The sequence below is a fragment of the Macrobrachium nipponense genome, chromosome 1 (assembly GCF_015104395.2).
Source record: "Macrobrachium nipponense isolate FS-2020 chromosome 1, ASM1510439v2, whole genome shotgun sequence".
NCBI lineage: Eukaryota > Metazoa > Arthropoda > Malacostraca > Decapoda > Palaemonidae > Macrobrachium > Macrobrachium nipponense.
The window spans coordinates 182,032,155-182,044,108 of NC_087200.1; positions in this window are offsets into that span (position 1 = coordinate 182,032,155).

Genomic DNA, 11,954 nt, shown 5'->3' on the forward strand with positions numbered 1-11,954 from the left:
CAAGCTTCGTTGAGAGATATCTCAAAAAAGACCATCTTTTTGGTGGCCTTGGCCACAGCTAAAAGGGTGAGTGAGCTGCAAGCAATTAGCAAACATATTGGTTGGAAACATGACAAAGCGGTTTGCCTCATTTCAGGAGGGGTTTCTTGGCCAAGAACGAGAATCCAGCTCATCCATGGCCAAGGTCGTTTGAAATTATGGGTCTTTCAGATCTATTAGGACAGGAACAAGAGAGAGTTCTTTGTCCAGTAAGGGCATTGCGCTATTATTTGGAGAAAACCAGTAAGATTAGAGGAACTTCAGAATCACTGTGGTGCTCTGTGAAGGATCCTAGCAGAGCAATGACCAAAAATGCTATTGCCTTTTTCCTTAGGGAACTAATTAAAGAATCTCATATGTTATGCCAAGAAGAAAATTTCGGCATCCTTAAGGTTAAGGCGCACGAAGTGAGAGCAGTAGCTACTTCGTTGGCTTTTAAAAAGAAATGTGGCCCTCAAAGATATCATTGAAAGGGGGGGGACGACCGTTTGGAGGACTAATTCAGTGTTTGCAAGTCATTACCTTAGAAACGTCAAAACAACGTTTGACAATTGTCAAACGTTGGGTCCATATGTATCCTCAGGAGCAATATTGGGCAAAGGATTTTCCACCCCATAACTTACTAACATGCTAGGTATTTTAATGAAGTGGTGTTGTTTTTACGGTTGTCTGAGAGGGTGATTTCCTCTTCAGTCTGTGAAGTGTAGTGTGTTAGGTTAGTTTTGTGTGTGGTTCAGGTGGTCTAACTTATCCTAGCATGAATGCCCGTGGTAAGAGAGGGCTAGGGTTTCCTGTCAACAAATTGGTCCCGTCCAGTTGTCAGACCCTTGTATTTAGCTTCATCAACTAATAGGTCACGTCCTAGTTGGAAGCTACTAAGGTTTAGCAGGCTAAGAGGCAGGAATGCTGAAGTCAGCTACCTTAGCAGGTAAGGAATCTAAGAGTATTTTAAATTTTAAATTTTTAAAACTCTTACAATGTTGCTGTCTTTGACCCACCTCCAAATGTGTCAATCAGCTATATATATACCTGCCAGGTAAGTGTCATACATGAAAATGATGTTATTATGATATAACAAAGTTTCATGTATACTTACCTGGCAGGTATATATAATTAAATTCCCACCCACCTCCCCTCAGGAGACAGGGTTCAGAGAAAAATCTGACGAAAATGGGAATGATTCCGAGCACCAGCGCCACGGGAGCGGGGTGGCGATCACCTGAACTACCAGTGATCTAGCGGTTGCCGCGAGTTTTGAAAATTCTGCCAGTGCGAACAGAGAATATAGCTATATATATACCTGCCAGGTAAGTATACATGAAACTTTGTTATATCATAATAACATCATTTTTTTTATGTTCTGGAGCATAATACGTATGTTGTTTTCCTATGTTAAAGTGTGTGTTTCGAAAGTTATTGATTGATGATCATTTTGTAGGCAATTGATAGCTTGGCCTAGTTTTCTGGAGACCACCTGAGAAACCAGTGTTTCTGTAGGATGAGTAAATCTATCATTAGTTCTGATTGTGGTTAAGGTGAGGGTTATTGAAGGTGTTCAAGTGACTATGACCTTGATAAGTAAGGACATGGTAACATTGGTTATATTAAGGGAGGGTCTGGTCAGGACCTGGCACCTTAGGTTATGTTAGTTTAGGGGTGGGTAGGTTAGGTCACAACCAAGTTATTTTGGTTTACAGTGGCCCCTAGGTTGTGTTGGGTGGGGGATTCCAGGGAGCACCCACTCCCCCTCCCTAGCTAGGTAAAGACTTGGTCCCTATGCTGGGTCAAGTTTGGAGTCCAAGGAAGATGAAGATCTGGCCACCTTGGTAAGGGAACCCTCCCCCCCCCCCCCCCCCCCCCCCCCCCCCCCCTACAAGTTTTGTTGTTGTTAGGATTAGTTTGACTAAATCAATCCTTGGTAGATCTAAGCCGGTATTCCGCAGTGAGCTAGACTATGGCAGTTGACGTTTTTACCCAATCCTTAAATGTATTCCACACTTGAAATTCCCACTTTCTCACTGTGGTCCTCCAAGTTGTAGGATACAAAGGAAGCCCAGTACATCTCGAAAACTCATTTGCTAATTAAATTAACCTCAGGAACATTCCAAGCACACAGTGAAACATATAGGCAAATCATATTTTCAACTGAGAATGGCAGTGTTATTTTATACATTCAACTTCCCTGTCAAATATATACTTAGCTATAGACTCCGTCGTCCCAGACAGAAATTCGAATTTTGCGGCACACGCTACAGGTAGGTCAGGTGATCTACCGCCCTGCCGCGGGGGGGCAGGAATAGGAACCATTCCTGTTTTCTAATCAGATTTTCTCTGTCGCCGGTGCCTACAACATCGTTGTTGGTACCTCCTGACTTGATTTTCGTTTTTCATCGCCATCGATCTTCCGGGCTGTCTTTTGCAGGGAAGTACTGGGTCTTTGGTTTGGCATACGCTTTTAGTAACTTTTTAATGAATTTGGCTTCGAATTTTCGAAGAAAATTTTACGTGAAACTACCAATTTTTTCGGTAGACACTCACATATTTTGCAATAAAGGGAAATATTAATATCTATTCACTAATACGTGTAAGAAGTGTTAAAACTTGATTGAGGAAATATAAACACTCTAACTTCCTACTTAAGGAAGTCAGAAAAGCATATGACTAGAAACGCTTCCTTCAGAAGCTTTAATAAGTCTCGTTAATGAGCAGTTAGAGTATTAACAGTACTAGTAGTTGTTGCATCCTAATCACCTTCTTACCTCACAGAAACTACAAATTCATCTTGTGCAAATTTGAAGAATAAATGAGGGAGCTCAAAATGTGAGCTCTTAAAAAAGGTAAGAAGTGAATATAGTGTTCCCAGTGCAGTGGAGGGTGCGTCTGATCAGCTCTGTCTCGCTCCCAAGCCTAGACCTCTTCCAAGCTCCCAGGCCCAGAGGAGAAGGAATGTCGAAAGCCTTACGGAGGTTACAGAGAATCCCCACCGATCAGGCGTCCCCTCGGCAGGATCTGGAGCATCCCAGACTGCCAAGGATCGCAATTGCAAAGGCATCCTTAAAAAGTGCGTCTCTTCTTCCGATTCTTCATCTTACATCCAAAAAGACAAAGAATGGACATGTTTGGAGTTCGGACGATCAATCGCGTTCTCTGGAAAAAGAGAACCCTAGCGCCAACCAGGAGCGAAGCACCAGCCAGGAGCCATGAGCCAACCGATGAGGTTCCAGCCAGGCGCGAGCCGCGTTCCAACAGCCAGGCGCGAGCCGCGTTCCAACAGCCAGGCGCGAGCTGCGTTCCAACAGCCAGGCGCGAGTCGCGTTCCAGCAACCAGGCGCGAGCCGCATTCCAGCAGCCAGGCGCGAAGCGCCAGAGTTCCTGTCTGCTGATCCGCAATCTTCCAAGAAGCGTGAAAGGAGCCTTCTAAGCAAGTAGAGCCTAGCAGGCATAAGGATCTTTCCAGGCGCGAGGAGCCTAGCAGGCGCTCAGAACTTTCCAGACGCGCGGAACCTCCCACACAAGCGGAACGTTCCTGGCGTGCGGAACTTTCCGGGCGCGAGGCGCCAGGATATCCCAAATTGCCTTATGAGAGAGAGGTCAGTTGTGAGGCTTCTCTTTTTAGTTTTTAGCAGGATCAGCCTTTTCCTGGCAAAGGCGCAAGATGTCGCACAGGCGGCCGTCGCTTTTGTCAGGATGATTCCGATACTGAGAGAAGCCCTTCTCCAATATTCAGAAGACTGCTGTAACAGGCAGTTCCTCTCAGCGTGGACTCTCTCCTTCATTCATACTCTTCCCTCATTATGACGAGGCAAGAGCTACGGGAGTTTTCTTAATAAGAATCTCATCTATTCGGCGTTCGGGAATGACTGCGGAAAGGGAAAATCAATCTTCCTTCCGTAAGCTCAAGATCTGAACAGGAATCCTGTCCCTTCCGTGATTTCTGTGGAAATCACGAAGACTTAACGAATTCCTGGATTAACTTCTTTCCTTAGGGAGATATTAAACGTATTGTCAAGTAAGTGCATAACACATAATTGACAAAAAAATGTATACTCTTTGTATCTTAATGGGTTAGTTCTCATTGACAAAGATCTCAATACATCTTGTTGCGTAAGCATAAAAGCTCTCCTGGACAAGATTCGGAGGAGCTCTCATTCATTGATTAGAGGCTCTTCCAGGTAATAGACACATAGAATACGTCCTTATGTCCAAGAGAAAAGGAAGCTTGAGAGATTCTCTTCGATCCTCGGTTCTCACTTGGGATCTCCTTCGGCTAATACTAATTCGTTCTATTGACGAAAAGAACGAAGATAGTAAATTTTCCATTCTCTCTCTGCCTCGGCGAGGAAAGAATGTAGTAGAGAATTTGGTGTATAGGACTACTGTAGGGTCAAGTCATATGAGCATACCGTAGTTACCTCTATGGTTGGCAACTGAATTCCCTGTATCCTTCCAGGAGTTTCCTAGGTAAGGACTACGCTTAAAGGGTTTGTTACGACAACACCGACTCAGCTTCTGTATTTAACGAAGGTTGTTTCACTTAAATATGCATTACTGAGAACTTCCTTAGGCTCAATAATAATTTTATCATATTCCTTCATTGATTGGAGTAACTGGCAACTCAGGAAGAATACGGCGAGACAGCGAACGAAGACTGCTGTCACTGTAGGCCAACACAGTATCATCTAGTTCCCGGTCATGAGCGGTTGGTTACATCTCTCTCTCCTACGGGATTGACTGGCTAACCGTATGTCTCCCCTACAATCACGGACTTAGCCTCGAATTGAGGGGATGTGTAGGCAAACATGAATAACATTGTCTGCGTTTTGCTAAGAAGCTTTCAATAGAAAGATCTCTTGCAACCTTTCAATGCTGTTTACCGCAATGTAACAGAATTATAGATGATTCTAACGCGGCAGAGCACTATACGTACTGTATTATATAATGCTCTCATGCTTACGAAAGCATAGCCTTTGTAGAGAACGGAGCATGCTCAGTGAGAAGATGGATGAGTCTGATGGGAACCATTTTCTTCGCGGCAGAAGTTTTGTTTACCTGAAAGGACTATATTACGCCTATAAAGTTTTTCCTACCAAGAAACGGAAATAACGTATGAGAGGGTGCCGGGTACCATGACAGAGGTACAGATGTTCTGGCACATAGTCTAAAGAATTGCAAGCAATTTAGTGGACTTGACATTTCTCGATATAGCGAGTTGTTAACCGAAGGGTTCAGTAGCCTCTCTGACAGCAGGCTCGGTAATGTCACGGTTCGTTCCTGATTTCGTTCCCCGTCTAACTGGAGGGGGGTTCGATCCCAAGGAGGGACGAAATGATTTTTTTTTTTTTTTTAAATCGATTAGGCCAATTCCACAGCTCTCTCATATCTCAAGGAGCATCGAGAATCTCTTATTTCGCCCCTGTTCGCGTTAACAAGAGAGAACCTGTTTGGAACACAGACACGGAACGTAACGATCCTTAAGAGGTTCGCTTCACGATGTTGCACGTCCATGAGAACCTTCTCGATCGACGATAATAACTATTGACGTCTGTCTAATCTTAGTTGGAAAGAGAGTTGTGGAAACCTGCGAGACGTCGTCGTCTTAGATCTCTTCGCAATGTTGAAGACGAAGAGGCTTCCTCTAGACTGCTTCCTTATTCTCAATCCAAGAGCGGTAGCAATATACGCCATCCTTTAGTTTGAAAGGGGAATAAACATTAGTCTTTTTCCCCTATATATAAATTCTTAACAGATGTATTAAGATAATTACTGGCGTCAGAGGAAGAGAGGATGATGCTTTTCGCCCCTCTTTGGCCTTCGAGAGGCTGGATTCACAGAGGTCACGTCCTTCTTACAGCACTTTTCTAAAGGCTTTCCCAAGAGAGTCGGTCTACTCTATCAGCCTCACTTAGAAAGGGACCTCAAGAACCTCTCCACTCTGAGTCTGTCTGCGTGCAGACTGACGAGAAGTTGACATGAATGAGAGGATTTTTCAAGGTGAATGACAAGTGTCATGGCCAAGACAAAGAAGTGCTGCAGATCGTGCTGGGTTGAATGAGGAAACTTTCCTCTTCCGATACCTCTGTGACCCACATGGCGGTTTTTCTTCCCTTTCTGAGAGAAGAATCACCTTTGTATATATATCTGCTATCAAAGAATAGAGTAGCAGGCTATACTCTGTCTCTACAAAGGGACTTAGAGATAGCAGAGGACTAAGATCTTCAGGATCTTATAAGATACCTCAATACGACCAAGAGTAGGATATCATGTACTTCGAGTTGGGATCTTTTCGTGGCCCGCAAATTCTGTGTTCCGACACGTTGGAACCTCTCCTCATCAAGCTTCTTTTAGAAATTTTATGAGGGAATTCATTTTTTCTCTTGACCCTACCAACTACCAAGAGGACAAGTGAATTTTTGTGTATTGGAATCTCGCATCAGATTCAATGGAGACTTGGCGATTGGTTCTTGCCAGCATAGTATGTCAGGCAAAGAACTAATACCCTTCTAATCCTGGCTCAGAGCTTGGAAGTCAAGGGACTTTCCCAATTGATAAGGGAAGAGATAGAAGGGTCTCTTTGCCCAGGCAGGGTACGTAAGTTTTATCTTCAGCAGAAGAAATGGCTTAAGGGGGCCGGCCGGCTAATGCCGTTTTTTAACGACAGGACTTTGACATTCATACCACTTAATAAGGTGACTTGGGACATCTCCAAACCGCATATGATTTTCGCCTCTGACCTTCGGTTTTGTGACGCCAGGGCGATTTATCCCGAAAATAACCACTTTTCAAATTCTATCTCCTCCCTTGATATTTAATATTAAGACCTGGGATTACTACCATATATAGACCTGATGTAGACCTCCAATCAAATGGAGAGTTTTTTTCTAAAAGTCATTTTTTTGCTAGATATGAATTTTTCAATATGGTAAAAAAATAAACCCTATAAATCATGAGAAAAAAAATGTATAAAAAAAAGACGAAACAAAAATTGGAAAAAAGGGCTCTATTTGATTGTTCTATAATGTCTTTCTGAGTTATATACCAAATTCCAATGTTATAGCTTTAAAACTAAGTGAGGAGATAGACTTTGAAGGTCAATAAGTATAGTTTTGAGATACGGGCGTTCAAAGTTTTCCTTCGTATTTCTATAAAGACAATGTTAATAAATAATGATTATTATGAATTTATATTTCTTTTTTGTGTATTAATAAACCAAAACTATTTTATTTATCATAATTTAATCATAAATGATGATCCCTTTGCTCATATATCGTAGCCTGGGGCACTGCTTGAGGCAAGATGGGGCACTCCTTCCTACGTAACCCCCTCTCTCCCCTTCACTAACTCGGCTTATTACAGCGAATTTTCTTCTTCTGTATGTTAGCGAGATGTTTTCCTTGTATTTTCCTCTTTGGCATGATGACATTCTTGCCGAAACAAAGATAAACAAACATAAATGCAAGAGAATGTCAGAGGTGAAACTCGAAGATGTACTCTCTTTTTACAAAGACAATTTAATAAATCATGATTATTATGAATTTCATAGTCTATTTTGGGTATTAAAAAACCAAAACTATGTTATTTATCATAAATGAAGATCTCTTTGCTCATAGATCGTAGCCTTGGGCATAGTGTGATGTGTGCTGTCAGGCAAGAAGGGGGCGTTACTAAGCAACCCTCCCCTCTCTCTTCACAACTACGCGTATGTTATGATATTCTGTAATAATGCTTGAGCGATTTTTCTTTGTCTGTATGTTAGCGAGATGTTTTCCTTGTCTTTTCCTCATTGGCATGATGAACTTCTTGCCGAAACATACATAAACATACGTGAAAGCAAGCGAAAGTCACGAGGTGGAACTCGAACGTGTAATCTACTTGAAGTCTATGGTCGCACTGATTCATGGTTGAACCAGATACTCGCTTCTCACGCGGCTTCTGCGAGCCACGGAATCTCTACAGATGCCATTTCTCACAATTTCTATGCCAATAATTATCAAAATTTACGATAACAGAAGAAATATTGCATTTTCTTGTACGGATGAATGTTTTAGGCTTATTGAGTTATGTTTACTAATTACCTTGTAACTACGAAAGTAAGAGGAATTTTGACGAAATATTTCGTATACGTATTCTCAATTGCCATATGAAGCTCCATGACTTTGCATTTTTCGCCCTATACCACTGTATATAGGGGTTCCGGCCGGCCCCCTTAACGTTTGCCTACAGAGTCTGGGGTGCGATGAGGGCTCGAACCGCTTCCCAGAAGGTCCTCAGAAGGACACGATAAGAGCCAAGAAAGCCCTGGGTTCGCCCACTTTCGGCTCGGAGTCTTCTTCGACTTCCAGGCTCCTTCCCCTCCTTCGGGCAAGGAGAGGGAAGATTCTGCAACGAGAAACCTCCTTAACAGGCAGGAATAGATCTCGTTAGCAACGGAAGTACTCACGAAGGATCCTCCTAGGAGGAAGACTCTTCTCTCTCGTCCTGTTTAGATATCCTATTGTCTACTGGATGTAACTGGCTACAAGCGCCTCCCCTCGTCCTAGGCCAGAGGCTCCAGGTAGAAGAGTTCCTTCCACCCTTCTCCAGTCTCCTGATAAACTATTGTGGTTTGTTCAGGATCCTAGGGCAACGAAGCGCCAGCCAGGCGCCAAATACCAAACAGGCGAAAAACGCCAGAGGCAGACAGCTCGAATGAACGCTTTTATTGTCTGATGCGGAGAAGGAGCGGGCCTCCAACCTGGCGCAAATGCGCCAGAGGCGAACAGATCGTACAGGTCAGAGTGTCCGATGTGGACATCGCCAGCCAGCCTCGAGACTCCAGCCAAGCTCGAAGCTACAGCAAGTGGGGAGGAGCCAGCCGGGCGCCGGGCGCCAGGCGCCAGAAGCGCCAGCCAGGTGCCAAAAGCGCCAGGCGCCTGAAGCACCAGACGGGCCCCAGGCGCCAGCCGAGAGTAATGCGCCAGCCAGAAGTGCCTGCCAGGCTCCAGGCTTCATCCAGAAGAGATCCATATCAAAGAACGCCCTGGCCTTCTTTGAGACAAGTATGATCTCCAAAGCACTTGATAAGTGCCTTGATGATTCCTTCAAACAGCTGAGAATTAAAAGCGCATGAAGTGCAAGCTTTTGCGAATTCTTGTTCTTTCCATAACAATATGTCATAAAGGACATATTAGCTGTCACATACGGGAGATGCAACTCTGTGTTGACTTCCCATTACCCGAAGGATGTCAAGATAACCTACGAGAGATCCTACTCTCTTGGTTTATACGTGTCTGTGGATACGTTGCTGGGATAGGGAGCTGATACTTATCCTTAACTAGTGAGTTAAATTTTATTTAACGTCGAGTTTTTCTTTGGGTTGTTTAAAGGAGTTTGGGGATAACTCTTTTCAATTTAAGTACTAACCCTCGTGTTAGGATCAGGTGATCGGGATCGGTGTTGTGCTCCTTAATTACGCCACTAGGCAAGGTGTGTTGTCATGTAAGTGGATAAGACCCCATTGACAAATGCCATCAGGCTCTGTCGAGTAAGTGGATAAGACCCCATTGGCAGACCCACAAGAACTCTTAGCCAGAGGTCACATCCTCGCTGAGGCTCTTGAGGCAGTAGCCATGAAGTCTTCCGCCTACACAAGTAGGAACCAAGGTTTTGTTTATTACCTACAACGTATGTTGTTTACCTGTCTATTCAGTAAATAGCTGTCTCTTACCCACCACCAATGGTGTGAATCAGCTAAGTATATATCTGACAGGGAAGTTGAATGTATAAAAATGATATTTTTATACATTCAACTTCCCTGCCAGATATATACTTAGCTATAGACTCCATTGTCCCCGACAGAATTTCAAATTTCGCGGCACACGCTACCGGTAGGTCAGGTGATCTACCGCCCTGCCCTGGGTGGCAGGACTAGGAACCATTCCCGTTTTCTAATCAGAAGTCTTCTGTCGTCCGGACCGTCAACATTGTTGTTGGTTCCTCTCGATTGGTTTTTCTTTTTCACTTATATAACTTACCCGGTGGTTACATATAGCTGTCGTCTCCTGACGTCACGGCAGAATTTGAAATTCGCGGTAGCGCTAATGGTTTGACAGGTGATCCCTCTACTCCCGCCCTCTACGGGTACCGGGAACCATTCCAACCATAAATCAGAAGTTTCCTGCCGTCGGTGAACCGTAACACGGTTCCTCTGCTGGTTGGAATTTGGATTTGATCATCTTGGTTTTCTCCTTTTGGTGATGTACCTTGAGTTTACTGATCTTTTTGCTAGCGCTATAATTATTTTGGTTTTGATATTGTTGTCCTTTTTAGGAATTATTTTGAATTCTTCACGATGTCTGACACCGGCTCTGTTCAGTATAGGGTGTGTAGTAGTGGGTGTAAGACTAGACTTCTTAAAGCTTCACTTGATCCTCATTCTACTTGTGTTAGTTGTAGGGGACGTGAATGTTCTTTTGAGAATACGTGTGAAGAATGTAAGTCTCTAACATCTCAGGAGTGGAAGGCACTGGGAAAGTATATGAGAAAGTTAGAAAAAGATAGAATCAGAAAGGCTTCACAGAGATCTTCTTCTAAGTTTGTGAGTAGCCAGGATATTCCTCTGAATTCTGTTAATCCTGTTCCTATTAACCCCGTAGTGGTTGCTCCTGCCCTCAAATCTGTATCTCCCGATCCCGATCCCGTGTCAGTATTACGAGCCGATATGGACTCGAAATTTGTCTCTTTCCTCACCACTATGCAGAAAATGGGTGAGACAGTGCAAGAAGTGGTAGAAAAGTGTGATAAATTACTTAGTGCAAGTGTAGTGGAGGAGGTGGTTGTTCGGCCCGTTCGTTCTCCTAGGTCTAGGCCCCTGTCAAACTCCCCAGATCCTGGGAGGAGGCATGCCGAAAACCGAAGGGAGGCGAGCGGGATCTGCGCCCGACAGCCGCCCCTCAAGCAATCCTGTAGCCGTATCCCAGGATGCTGTCGCTCACCATTGGAAAGGTGTTGCGAGGAAGTGTTTTTCGTCAAGCGACTCTAGTTCAGATGTTTCCTCTTATAGAGGTTGGCGTAATAAGACTTCTAGACCGCTGAAAAGGTCTCGCGATGTTTCGCCTGCTGCGGTTCCCAAGAAGGTGGCGGCTGCCGAACCTTCTTGTAGTTTTTGGGAGGAGCCTGAAGCTTTTTCTCCGGCGGTTTCGATTTATCGCCCTTCTCTCATAGAAGTGGAGAAGCCGAACACGCACACTCCTTCGGAGCCTTCTCCAGAGCCTCCTCAAGCGATAACTCCTGCGGCTCCAGACGTGTTTGTGGATCATCCTTCTACACCTCCCGCGCCTTCTACGTCGGTGGATCCTCAACCTTCGGTGTTTGAACAGATGAATGCCAAGTTAGGCAGTATCTTGGAGCTTTTTTGGCAAGTCTCTTTCGTCCCCGAATGCGCTCCCGACCGCCTTACATCTTCCGCAGACTACTGTGCAGTCCTCTTCGCAGGGTCCTTTGCAGTCGCCTCTTCAGGCTCAGACTCTCCATGTGACTCCTCTTCAGACGCCACTTCAGGCGCCTGGTCGGACTCCTTTCCTGACTCCGTCTATGGCGCCACGTCAGGCTCTTGCTCGAGCGCCAGCTCAGCCGCCAGCTCAGCCGCCAGCGCGGCCGCCAGCTCAGCCGCCAACGCAGCCGCCAGCTCAGCCGCCCGGATACGTCTCAGTACAGGCTCAGACGTCTTCTCCTGCTTTCTCACACCCTCCTCGGACGCATCAGGGTGTGACTTCGCCGAACAGGATTCCTCTTCCGATGGAATGTTCGCCAGTTTCGTCGAAGGAAGCTTTGGATTTGGAGGAAGAAGGAGAAGGACTTACAGAAAAAGACAAGCATTTGTCGGGGTATAAACTCCTTTTACGATCCTTCGTTGACAACTTTGGAGATTCTTTTGCGCC